Source organism: Mustela putorius, unplaced genomic scaffold (assembly GCF_011764305.1).
Source record: "Mustela putorius furo isolate JIRA1106 unplaced genomic scaffold, ASM1176430v1.1 tig00003911_pilon_pilon_pilon, whole genome shotgun sequence".
NCBI classification, from domain to species: Eukaryota; Metazoa; Chordata; class Mammalia; order Carnivora; family Mustelidae; genus Mustela; species Mustela putorius.
Genome location: NW_025422058.1, coordinates 2,993,158 through 3,007,408, shown reverse-complemented (window position 1 = coordinate 3,007,408; position 14,251 = coordinate 2,993,158). Strand labels below are relative to the sequence as shown.

General features: G+C 37.8%; 1 long non-coding RNA gene and 1 pseudogene across 1 annotated transcript in view; both read left to right on the top strand.

Annotated features, from left to right (window-relative positions):
• The window catches only part of LOC123388821, a 105,353-nt gene extending 92,589 nt beyond the window's left edge, over nt 1-12,764 (top strand). The window contains exon 9 of the long non-coding RNA XR_006603330.1: nt 12,683-12,764. This is a non-coding gene — a long non-coding RNA (uncharacterized LOC123388821). The remainder of the gene's footprint in view (nt 1-12,682) is intronic.
• Nucleotides 916-1,016, top strand: LOC123388829 (annotated as a pseudogene).
• Nucleotides 12,765-14,251: the final 1,487 nt, after the last annotated feature.

Below are 14,251 nucleotides of genomic sequence, written 5' to 3'. Positions count from 1 at the left end.
TTCAGATGCTTTTTGTGGCAGGAAACTGATGCGCTCAGGTACAATGGGAGAATTTCTTCTAGGTTTTCTTTGCTAGACATGACTCCACACTGACAGCTTCGCCCTCTGTGTTCTCATTCTTCTGTCTCAGCACTTAAAATATTGTGTTGCACTTAGGAGTTTCAACTTAAGTGGGCTAGATTATAAACTTCTTGAGGACAGGAACCACATCTCCTTTCACTTCCATATATCAAGTGCCTAGTACAGCAGCTGGTACAGGGCAAACCCCCATTCAGTATTCACAATTCTGTGAATGGGAATTGAGGAAGACTTCCAGATTATGGAAAAGGACACACCTGAACCCAACCCCACCCACCCTGATTTTTCTTGATCAGTGATTATGTCTACATTATCACACACAATTAAATACCAGCATAAACGGAGGGAACAAAGAATGCAGGGACTCTAAAATCATTACTCTGTGGTCTCAGGACACAATGGCAATAGCACTGCCTTACTTTCCTGGTCGGCTTGATTAATATTAATTAATGTCTCTCTCCTGACTGTATTTCAATTAATGGAGGGAAAGCAATTCTCAGGTGTGTTGGATGTGGGACTGACTGGACTGTTGTTAACATTTCAATTGAAGAGTTTACACGCGGTTAAAAATCTATACCACTATGTATGCTTTGGTAGAATAAATGTTTATCATTTTCAGTATTTATTGACTGCCTACTGTGTGCCAAATACTCTCTTGGCAGGATGTTTCCTGAATGAGCTCATAATTTACTTCAGGGATTTGGCTATGGATGTAGCTTAACATGATTGTAGAGAAAAATGGCTCCATTAATCAAACTGGTGGATTTGTAAATTAAAATATATGAATCAGGATTTATGCCCCTGTAGTACATTTATTATAATAAATATAAAAATCTAGTGCTTGCTTGGGCAGCACATATACTAAAATTGAAACAATACATTAAAGATGAGCATGGCCCTTGCACAAGACACAAATTAGTGAAGCATTCCTTGTTTTTAAAAAATATGTTAGAAGTCTACATCTAGACTATGTTAAATTAATGAATATTTTAATAAAGAAAAGGTCATTGAAAAATTCACTGGAAAATTATTTAGTTTGTAGGCTTTGTCCCAAGTTGTCTGATACTTGAGAACATATTAAATGTGTAGGCTGTGCTTTCTTTGCAATTTGATTATTGTGTAAAATGATTATTTAGTTGTTGAAACAGGGTGGAGCTTCCTTTACTTAGAAGTGCATGTGTGTTTGGGCATTTCTCCTGAGTTAGTTCAGAATGATTATTTTCTTTGCTCTGCTTGTATTAATATTGCCGAATCTTTTTCCAATAAGAGAAGCTGGTTGCAATTCCAGCTGTAAAATAGGCAAAAAACTTTCGGTAAAAACCAAAATTCTCTTCTATGTAATTGACCAGAAGGAGGCTCCCTTCCACCTCACAGCATAAAGTTCAGCTAAAGCTTCCAAACTTAATTCTTCCCTGGCGGTTCTAATATTCCCCAGGCTATGTCTAGCATTGCTGGTGGTAGGGGCAGCACTATGAAATTTTCTTTTTCAGGAGCAGAATTTAAGCTTGCCTCATGAGTAAAAAGATTTCAGGGACTGTAATGTGCCCTTTCCTTACACCAGCTCATTTATAGATTTTTCTCCTACCTGAAGGACAATTAATTAACAAAGATGTTGGGATAAAATTTTCCTCACTTGGGATATCTCAATATTCTTTATCTTATTCCCAAGCTTTGTCTTCCTTATGGCTTTGTTCTATCAAGGTTGTCCAATGCAATACATTTTTATAAAATAACGTTTTGTTTTTTCTTTTAATTTAATTTTTTTCAGTGTTCCAAAATTCATTGTTTATGCACCACACCAGTGCTCCAAGCAATACGTGCCCTCCTGACTACCCACCACCGGGCTCCCCCAACCCCCCACCCCTTTCCCCTCCAAAACCCTCAGTTTGTTATTTTATTTTTAAGTAGGCTCCATGCCCAATGTGGTGCTAGAATTCATGACCCTGAGATTGAGAGTTGCATTCTCTACAGACTGAGCCAGCCAGGCACCCCAAGTCCAATACAATATTTTAAAAATTAGTATTTTGAGATGAATCAACAAGGCATTTGGATTTTTTTAAAAGTGTTGTTGTCTCTACCTACCTATTCATCTTAGTCTCTATGCATCTGTAAGTAAGAGATACATGTTTTAAAACATAGGATAATCATATCTCACCACAGAGAATGTGGTGAATTCACACCACAGAGCCTCTAATTACATTGCGTTTGACAATGAAAAAGCCACTAGTAGATTTGCAACAGAAACAAAAAGTGCAGAATCTTTGGAGAGTAAAGAGGGATGTGAGAGGTATCCACTGCTGTGGGTACACATTTTATTATACGATGTGATGAGGTAATTTTGAATCAATTTATTTTCAGGTTGTTCTTCATTGTCAAGGAAGGCAGCTTATGGGGTTATTGTAAAAATAGCTTTGCTGCTTTTTTTCAGAAGACTTGCCCTTTAATGATGGAGCAGAGCTGGTTATGAAATACCCAACTGTGACTAATTTTGGAGGAGTAACATCTCAAATAAATTGTCTCCTGGAAATGCTGTTGGAGCTAGTGAACAGCAGAATGATGATGCATTTATCTATGCTAATTGCTCCTTTGAGGGTTTTTTCCTAGACAAGGCACAGAGTAGACTGATGCTGTACTTCTAACCTCTCCTTGTCACAGAGGTTTCAGTTTTGGAGAACGATGATAGGCAGAATAATGACCCTCAGAAATGTCTGTGCCCTAATCCCTGGAACCTGTGAATATGTTATCTTGCATGGAAAAGGTAAGGGGCTTTGTAGAGGTAACTAAGGTTATAGCTATTAAGATAGGGGCCATAAGTGGGGCCAATCTAATCACATGATCCTTTGAGAACAGAGAACTTTCTACAGCTGGGGAAACATGTAGCAGCAGAAAAGGAGAATTCCAAGTGTGCTGTTGGTGGTTCTGAGATTTAAGGGTCGCATGTGAACTTGGAGAGAAGCCTTTAAAGAAGGACAGCCCCTGGTTGACAACCTGTAAGGAAATGGAGGCATCGGTCTTACAACCCCAAAGAACTTAATTCAGCTAACAGCATGAATGAGCTTGGAATTAGATTCTTCTGCAGAGCTCCTGCTAAGGAGTGCGGCCCTGCCAACATTTGGATTATTCGTTGATAATACCCATGTCAGACTTATACCCTACAGAAACTGTGAGATCATATATTTCTGTTGTTTTAAGTCACTGAGTTTGTGTTAATTTTTTACAGCAACAACAGAAGACTAAATCACAGGATCTATTTTGAAGAAACTAGTACTTGGGTTGGATTGTCACTGTGGTGGTATACTGTTACAACAAACCATGTCTCCATGATTTTTTTCCAGTGACTCTAGGCTTTAGCCATTGAGTGTTAACAAATGGGTTCAAAGCAGAAGCTTGACAAATGTATTAATTTCCTATTGCTATTTTAAATTACACCAACTTCCTGGCTTAAAGTTATTATCTTATGGTTCTATAGGTCAGAAGTCACACTGAGCTAAAATCAAAGTGTCCGCAGGACTGCATTCCTTCCAGAGGCCCCAGACGAAAATCTGTTCCTTTACCTTGTCCAGCTTCTAGAAGTTGCCTGCATTCCTTGGCTTAGGGCCCCTTCCTTCATTTTCAAAGCATAACATCTTCAAATCTGTCTTACTCCTACCTCCCTCTTATAAGGAGTCTTATGACTATTTATCTCTCCCAGATAATCCAGGCTAATCTTTCCATTTTATCTTAATCACATCTATAGTCTCTTTTGCTATGAAGATAACATATTTACAGGCTTCAGGGATTAGTGCTTGGTTACCTTTGTGGGGGGCATTATTTTGCCTACCACAAAAAGTGTTTGCATGCCAGATTTATACTCCTAGAATGCTAACTCTTAAAATGTTTCTTCTTGGAACACAATTCCTATGCTACGAGGAAATCCAAGCAAGGATATAGAGAGGCGTCCAAAGGAAAGAACCACAGCCTCTGGCCAACATTCTCAACAGAGCTCCTAGCTAGCTGCCAACACCAACCCCTTGCTATGGGAGTGAGCCGCTACAATAAACCTTCCAACTAACCCAGTGCCTGAGACCTCACCACAGAGCAGAACTTTCTGGTCAACTCACAGAATCATGAAGGATGATAAATTGTGGTTGTTATTTTAAACTCCTAAAGTTTGGGGGTGGTATGTTATGCAGCAATGGGTACTTGAAATGCTGCTGGTCTCTTTTATAACTACCTAACTACTTGAAATTGAGGAATTCCGACTAGAGGAAGATGGCTTCTTCTATCAAATATTCAGTATGAAACAGATGACATAGGTCAAAATACATAAAGTCCCTAGCTCAGCACCTGGCACGTGGTAGGTACTGTAAAAATATGGATTATCTTTTCCCAAGCAGTCTTTTTTACTGCAGACATTGAATCCTCGCTCCCTATTTAAAGAGGGGATTTCTCTCTGTTAGAGAAATTTATTTGATATAGTACGTAACGGAACATAATGTATTATCATCTGATAATTTTGCCTTGGTGGTCCATAATTTAAAGTTATAAAGCCTTAAACCGAATAATATCTATATTCCAAAAAGACCTTTTCTCAGGAAATATATCTTAACTAAATTTTACAATATAAACTGGAGTCTGCAGTTCATATTGTTTAATCACGCTGTCACACAAGAATCTTGGAATTTTTCTTAGTTTGTTCAATTGCTGTAAATGACTTCTGAAAGTAATATAATTAAACTTGTTATGGCTTATGCATTCATAGAATTCATAGAGCCGCTGAGTATGTAACTGTTCATTTGGAGCTGAGTCGATTACCATTTGAAAACAGTTAATGGAGGAGCTGATTAGAATACATTGCAAAGAGTCGCGATTTAATTTCACATCACCTAGAAAAATTTGATGTCATGCGTGTTAATGGCAGTTTTGAGGGGCATAAGGATTGACATGTTTTCCTGAGCTAAGTGATATAGCCATGCTGACTCAATGAAAAATTCACATTTCAAAATACATGAAGTAAGTAATACAGTGCAACCTTATATGATTAAATTCACCACCTGAGTATTAAAAATGTGAGTGAAATTTGTAAGTAAGGTTTAAGCTCATTTAAAGCAGGACACTGTGAGATTTGGCTGGAAATCCAGCTCACTGGGGGTGTTCAACTTTTCATAGCAAAACTACTCGAATGGATATTGTTCACTTTGTGTTGAACTGGCTTTTTCTCCTCCCCACCTTGAAATCTCCACATCGAAGCTGGAGAGATTTTTTAAAAACTCACAAATCTGTCATGTCATTTCCCCACTTAAAGCTCCTTAGTGGCTCCTGGTTGCTGCCACATAAAGTCCAAATTTCTTAGCTCAGCAGACAAGGTTCTATGCGATTTGCCTCTGCTGATTCGGCAGTCTTATCTCTTGACAGTTTCCTTCAATGGCTCCAGACGTGGAGAAGAACTTGTAATTCTTTTTTTTTCTCTGGGCTACATTCAGCCACATGGCCTGGCTCTTCCTTCCATATCCGTAACATCCTGTTTAAATGTTCCTTCATCTCAGGAAGCTTTTCTTGACCCTTTCCTAAAAATCAAGTAGCCTAAAATCAACTTCATGTGCACCTCTAGTAACCTCAGTTTTACTCATTTGATGGTACTGATTGAGCCAAATCACAATTGTTGGTTCAGTTGTCAACTGCCCTCCAATGAGCATAAGTCCACTGTAGGGAGTACTGTGTCAGGTTCATTTTTTAATTGAAAGCTGAATACAGTGCCTGGCGCATAGAGGAATTTAATACAAATTTACTACATGAAGAAAGATGTATTTGTTCAAAGTGAGCAGAATATAAAAGAACCATTATCAGTGCCTCACATTTAGGAGGCAATGGTTATATGTTCATTCATTCATCCCTTATCATGGATCTGCACCACAGGATTCATCATTAGTTCTGTGCCATTTCCCACTGGCTTACCATGTGTTATTTACAAAGGAGTAAGCTGTTGAACTGTATGGTAACATTGTATGGAATAATTTTCTTGGAATGAAATAGGTTGGATCCTATAAAAGCTGAAACAGTAGCTTCTCATTTTTTTTCAATGCTGTCCTTTTTTTAAAATAATATCTTTTTTTTTCAATGCTGTCTTTTTTTTTTTTTTTAAATAATGTAAGCTCCATGCCCAGTGTGGAGCTCAGTGTGGAGCTCCGTGTGGGGCTTGAACTCATGACCCTGAGATCAAGACCTGAGCTGAGATCAAGAGTCAGACATTTAACTGAACCACGCAGGCGCCCTAAAACTTTGTGTCTTATGACCTTTAACATACTTACCCTTTTTCAGGTCTGTATGGCTCCTTTTAATTTTGGTCTCAGACCACATAGCTTCTCCTCAGAGAGCTTTTCTTGACCACTAAATCCACATCCTCCCCATCTCCTATCTCTAGCTGGTGATCTCCAGTAACTATTACACATCAAGGTTCAGTATCTTCCTTTATACCTATCACTTCATAAAACTGTCTCACTTAAGAATTTCTTTTGCTTATTGACTATAGGCACCTTCCAGAATGAAAGTCTATGAGAACAGAGCCTTGCCTGTGGCTCCATTGTATGCATGAAATAACCTTGTAAGAGAGCTTCCTCCAACATGATGACATGGAGCAGTGTCTCTCAGGATCACCTCAGCTGCCATTAACCAAGTTTCTCATTAGACAAATACTCAAAAGCACATGTGAGGTTATATAATTGATTATATCTGTACATCTATGATGACTTTCTATCAAGTCAATAGAACAGATGGCTGATTTTATCATCCTGTTAGTGACTTTCACTGGAGAAGGGAGAGAAACTGGCCAAATGATCTTGTGTAATCTATTAATTTTGGAAAGTATTATGGCAAAACGACAGTTTCTTTTTTTTAAGAGAACATGAATAATATGAAAACATTATATTTCCATAAAATTAGTTTCTGGGGGACTACTTAGTCATTTCTTCTGATTTTCTCGAGAGGAAGACAGTGTTGAAAGGAAAATGTGCTTATTTTCTCTGTATACCATACTGATTTCTTTCCATGGGAAGGAGAATGACATGAGAAGTCATTCATTGGGGCATGGTATTCAGTGGGTGAAGTAACTGTGCACATCCTCTCTCTGGCATTCCACAGGGCATAATAGAGTCCATGATGCTCCATGCTAATGTTTGGGTAAGAGAGTTTTATAGATTTAGTCTTCTCTGAGATAGGACCCAAGGTCTAAATTTTGGGAAAGAGTGGGACCACTATTAGGGATCTTTACTATTGCTCTAATGCAGCCAATACCAGAAAGTTCCACACACATTTCATAGTTTATTTTGATCCCTGTTTAGTCTGCTTTATCTGTTTTTCAAATTTATTGTAACCTGTAGAAGAAAGGGCAAGAGAGTAGGCTTTCTAGAAACACTAACATGAGTAATTCTACTTCCTTCATGAATGAGAATGTTTCTTTGGTTTTTTAGACAAAGAAAAATTTAGAGAAAATGAGAATTGTATATTACTACCATCAAAGAACAACAATGTAACATTAATTTTTCTAAATAAATGAAATGTGTGGAATCTAGAAATGCCTTTCTATATAATTTTTTATAAACATATATTTTTATCCCCAGGGGTACAGGTCTGTGAATCACCAGGTTTACACACTTCACAGCACTCAGGTTCCTCAAAATGTTGAAAATAGAACTGCCCTATGACCCAGCAATTGCACTATTGGGTATTTACCCTAAAGATACAAACGTAGAGATGCCTTTAATTCAGAATCCGGAAGTTGCGATATTGAAATGATATCTGTAGCGCTATGGTCTTCCTGCCATGTGAAATCTGGAGCCAGGCCCAGTAGAAGGCTGTATTTGACTAGAATCAGCTAAAGCTGAAGAAGCAAATGTTTCTGGTTGTCAACTATTAAGCAATATACTGTTTTTCTTTATTTTTACTAATTCTATATACTTCTGCAATGTAATGGTAGCAAGCACTAGTGTTAACTGGTAGGTTTCTATCTATATTTATTTTAGAAACTGACACTTCATAAACATCAAAGCATGATTGCATAGTGCTGTTTCCCTATGTCTAGAAACTTAATCATCACTATCATCATTTGATATTCTTTATAGAAAGATGGAAAATAAAATAGGATTAGCTCTTTATTTTCAGTTTAATTTGATCCTACTCTAAACTCCCAGGACTCTTATAATCTTATTTGACTATAACCCAGATTTAAACTATGGACGAATACACTTTGATATCTAAGAATACAATATAATATCCTATTGTAAGTTGATATTAAACTGCTCTTGTTTATGAAAATCTTCAAGAAAAAGTACCACTTAACCAATGAAGAGGCACTCCCAGTAGGAGATGACAAAGGAACACAAAATGGCAAATACTACCTTGTATTTGCAAAAAAGCTACTGATCTTTTACATTTTAAGAATGGCATGTACAGAAAATTTTCTAAAAATTTGAAAAGTGAAAGATGTCAACAAATTTTTGTCTTGATTATTTTAGTTCAGCCTGTGACATTTCTTATATAACCTTTAATTATTACCATCTTCTGAGTACGGTATGTAAGAGGACTGATAAATAAGGGTGCAGATCTTTGTTTTTCATTTGCCCGGGCTTATAGGATCATAAGTTAAACCTGTCCATTTTGTGATCTAATCAATTTTCTTTGGTTTAACACCAAGACTAATGCATCCCTTTCTTAGGCTCTTCCAGCTTATCTCAACTTAGAGTTTTAGTCATTCATGTAAAGCCTTTCATGTCAGTTTTATATTTGAAAATGGGTCCCAGCTGCTCTGGCTTTCTTAATCCCTCCCAGAAAGGCATATGTGACAGCGTCTCCCCCGGGGAGACTGCAGCTCTAAAGCTTTTTCTCCTAGGTAGGGGAAGTATAGTACCAGACTCTATTCATGCTTACTTCCCCAGCTGGCTAATTAGACCAATATATGTTTTATATTTTTATGAATAGACATAGGAATATAAGGAATGTAAGAATAGTGCTTTATACATATATAGTTATATATAATTACATACATGCAATAATTTGAGAAAATGCTATTTGCTTAGTTTTTTGAAACTTCTGTCAGGTGCTAGCTGTAGTAAGGATTCAATAAGTATTGACTAAATTAATGAATGAATGCATGAAGAGATAAAAGTATTAAGAAGCCAACACAAGGAATTCTCTCAGTTTCAATGCTCCACCCCATTTTATTTTTTAAATAAGTTTGAAAGCTGTTAAGTATTTGACTTTTATCGTATTTTTTATCCAATCAAAGAACCAAACACTTGTGGGCTTCTTTGCTGTCTTCTTAAAATTATATAACCCTACTTCTGAACTTACTCCCTAAGAAGTTTTAAGTGATCTGTTATCTACATTTGATATTATTAAATCATCTAATTTCACATTTAGAAATTTCTTAACCAAAGAATTCATAGGACAACTTTTTAATTTGATACATATAGCTTATACATGCCATATGGTAATTTGTTCCAGAAAAAAAGTATAATAATGGACTTGATTCCTAGATTCTAGATTACATCAGTGATATATAATAATATATAATAATGTATGTTCTGGGTGGATACTTCCATTCTTCTAGTAAGTGTGGAAGAGATTAAAATAATCAATTTGGAATAATGGAATTCAAATTCTCTTTTAAAGATTAAAACAATACTGGAACTTTGGCCCAGAGTAGTAGAAAACACGATTGTGAATAGAATTCATCAAAATGTAGAAAAAGTAAGCATCCTGAAGCTATCTATTTCTGAAAAAATGACAAGCAGACTTTTGGCCAGTGCTAATTTCTTATTATATTGATTCAGGTTTTATTAAAATTCTGATGTCTCTTCGGGGTGAGCATAAGTGGCATATATAATAGCGAAGCCTTATTCAGGATATTGTTTACTCATGAATCACACCATATACTAGCTGCACTGCAAGGCAAAACCTAAAGCATCTTTTCCAGATACCTTAGCAAAAGGTATCTTTCCCTATATATGGAAGATGAGACTTGTTTTGTATAATTGTTCCTTAGCATAATCACATTTGAAAACTGTTAAATGTAACCTACTGTTTTAAATATGTTCCTTTATAACCGAGAAAGACTTCCCAATCAACATAATCTTAAAACTTAAGTCATTTTTTTCTTTGACACTTTAAATGTATAAAAGATCATTCTCCCCATTACCACTTATGGTTGCCTGTCTGTCTCTAATTGCATACGCTCTTGAAACACTGTTGAGTGAGGATAAAAAGGAGTGCATTATATTTCAGCAATAAAGGCATTAGAATATTATTGTTCAAGAGAGAAAAATTTTTTAAGACAAATGGTGTGGTGATCTCGTTTTTCATCCTTATATGCTAACCATAATAGTTACAGTGTTTCCATGACCGTCTGAGCAACTGATTTACATTGCTTCTATACTACATATCTTGCTTGGTTTCCTAACATAAAGGGTATTTGCCAAATTCACTGCTCTCAGGAGAGTCCGCTTCCTATTTTCTCTGTAGTTGGAGACACCAAATCTTGATTTTTTGCATTAACATTATCAAGTAGGTATCAATACAAAGCCTTTAAACACAGTGTTTGCAGAAGAGTATTTCAGATACATGGTTTCTACAGTTTAGAAGAGGGTTGCTCTTTGTAACCCTGTATAAAATTTACATTTGTTGCTTAATAATCTATTGACCGTGGTGGCTCCATTCATTTTAGTAAACCTTAGATGAGCTGAAATTCTGATGCCTAGTCTCTTTGTTTGTCTTTCAAGTGGATTAAATGAGGGAGGTCTGTTAGTGCAATGGAGATGATAGAACAGCAGGATGCCGCAAGAGCTGAAAATGTATGCTTACAGCTATTAGTTGGGGTCAAGACCAGGTAGTACTCTTTCACTGAAAAAGAAAATAAGAGATCATAAGTGAAATTCGTGCTACACAGTTAGAAGTATCTATTATTATCTGGTAACTTAAAAATAATTTTTTTTAAAATTTATTTGACAGTGAGCGAGAGAGAGAGAGAGAAAAAGAGTGTACAAGTAGGGGGAGAGGGAGAAGCAGGCTCCTTGCTGAGCAGAGAGCCCGATGATGATGATGATGATGATGATCATGATCATGAGGATGATCCTGATGATGATGATGGTGGTGATGATGGTGGTGGTGGTGGTGATGCAGGGCTCAATCCCAAGAAAAATACATATTTGCTGTTGTAACTGAGATTTTGAGTTTATTTTTCGAATGTAGAATTATTGTACCAATAGTCTAATTATAATTAGCAATAATTAGCAATAGTTGAGTAATCTTATTCAGGGTTTCAGGCTAATAATGTGGCACACAGCAGGTATAAATAAATATCTCTTCAATAAATAATGATGCTAATGGTTAAATTAGTTTTATGATCAGTAACTACATTTGAATTTATTCTAATTGTTTCTTCCTTAGTTGCTCTTGTCAGATTTTTCTACAAGTGTTATCTCATTGATCATATAGATCCTTTTGGAAAGCAGAATTCAAAGACACTCTTCAATTAAAGTTGTTTCACATTTTCAGGTCTGTAGTTGCAGTGTCCATCAAATAATTGGTGTAGTATCATGAGGGCTGTGTGGAAATAAGTGAATTGGTTTGTTATGCAGAGAAATGAATTTATTCCGTCGGAGTTCCACCATTCAGCATGTCAAGTTTCCTAGTACAAACTGTATACCCCAGTGCAGGCTTTGGTAGACACTTCTATCCTATGGGTTTTAAAGATGATGGAATAAAGACCAATCATATAGTCAATCCACAAACATCTTGTTAAGAATATACCAAGTGCAAACTGTGTGTCCATGTCTGAGCAAGGTAGGAAAGTGAGAAGAAATTAGAAAGTTGGAAGGAAAGAAAAGTGATAAGAAAGTGACTGCAGAGTTATAGGAAATCCTGGCTCTGGCCTCAAAGAGCTTATAATTTCACGGACACTGAGACCAGTGTCTAGCATATCACTGTGAACAATTCCAGACAGTTTACTTACAAAACAAACAAACTTTTTTTTTTTTTCACTTGGGTGCCGCTTTTTAATTTGTGTAATCCTCATCACTCCAATGCTGATGACTTTGTTTAAGAGAGCCCACTGTGTTGATGGCTGTCTTGTAGACAGTATCAAAGGGATTTCCCTATTTAATGTTTACACTGATGGTTACAGATGGGGTTCCCTGCTTCAATGAGGCTGTTGGGAATTTTCTTCAAATGGCTTCATTCAGGCATACTTATTATTTAATTGAAGGATCAGGGGAAACTTAGCCCAGAGGAAAGAAGACAGAGGGAGCATGTTCGGGAGCATCAAGTATTTTAAAGCCTGTCAACTGGAAGAAGGATTGAATATGAGGTAGGGAGACCAGATTGAGTGTAAGCTGTGTTCATCAGAGAATTTGGGGTTGCCCTGAATGGCTTAGAGGACTTTACATAAGGGCATGGGGAAGAGGAAGAGTACTCTCCATTGTCCACTTATAAGAGTATAGTCACGGTTTTCACTCCTCTCTGCCCTTGGTTTAGAGTACACCAGTGTCCTGAGTCTGGCCCTAAGGTTCTGGACAGTCTTACCATCTGGAAGGCGAAGCAATAGCTCTGATGTGTGTCTCCCTTCTTCCATTAGGTGTCCGGAGTGTAGCTGTGGACCTGCATATTCTCCAGGGCCAAATGGTGATTATGGGGCGTGCTGGAAGCAGTGACCGGAGAATCACTGTGAGAGGCAGGTGCTTTTTCTAAACTAGAATGCAGGGGTGGGCCCTCTATACTGGCCTCAGCTGGGGTCACTGCAGGAGTATCTTGTTCATCGCAGTCCTTCCCATTGTTCATGGCCTGGACATCTCCTCTACCCTAGAGTGATCCCAGACTGGACTCAGGTCATCTTTTGCCTCTCAGACCCAGAGCACCACCACCCTCTTTGCTTTTACCTGTCTTCCTCCGTGGCTGTCACCATGCCATTTCTGATCAAGCCTTACTCATAATCAGTGCTCATCCTGTTTCTTTTCTCTAACAATTGATCCACTTATCAGAAAAAGTATAGACGTTAGAAACCACACCAAGACTTATTTTTTTCTCTCCTTATTGGGAGGATATCTTATGTGTTTCTCTACAGTTATAAGGAATTTCTGAAACTTCATTACTAAACAGGGAGAAAAAGTACAGGTTAAGCCTTTATCTGGAACCCTTGCTTCCACTGCACGAGTTTAGATGCTTTTGGGAAAGAACTCATTCCCAGGGAAGATAATGAAGTTATTAATAATACCTTAAGGGCAGGAGAATATACTTAGGGAGAGTTAAATGGAAACCTTAGCAAGAAAACTTCTAAGGTCTGTAATTTAATGAACTAATTCCGATTTTGCCCCGCAGATTACTATGTATCTCAACTTCTACACACTCATACTTTTCCCAAATCCAGTAAGTATCTTTATGATCATTACTTTAAATTCTCTATCAAGCATATTACTTATATCCATTTCACTTAGATCTCTTGCTGTGTTTTGGTCCCGTTCTTTCATTTGGGACATATTTCTCTGTCTTCTCATTTAGTCTCTCTGTGTCTGCTTCTCCATGTTAGGAAAGTCAGCTACTTCTCTTGCTCTTAATGAAAGTAGCCTTATGACGAAGAGGTCTTGTAGTGCCCTGCAGTGTGATGTCCCCTGTTCTCCGGGGCCTGGAATTCTGGAAGTATCTCCTACGTGTATTGCATGTGCTTTGCTGTTGAGTACTGACCTCTTTTTCCTTCAGTCCAGATGTCTTCAGAGACTCTCTCTGCCTAGTGTGGGAAGTATTTGGTCCCCAGAAGGGGTGGGGTGTGTTTTAACAAAGTATCCAGTGACCTGTTATGTTATGAAGTGAGACTTACCCTCTGCCACGGGAACTGAGGTCCTGCAAAATGAGTGGTTTGGCAGGTGTGGTATTGGCAGGGTTTGTGCTGGTCTTCCGGGGGAGGGGCCCCGCAGTGTGGGGACTAAGGTGAGTGTGAGTGGGAAGGACGGATCCCTTCCGTTTAAGGGGGTATGGAGGGGGGTGATTTATGTAAGCAAGTTAAGTAGCAAGTGTCAGTGCTAGTTCCTGCAGGTGGCCATTGTTTATGGTGGGGGCTGGTGAGGGAAATGGAGCCTGCTAGCTGCTTTGCTCCTGGAGGAGTCTCCCCATGATTCCTGTCTCTCCTGGCTATGCTCTGAGATAAGCAAAT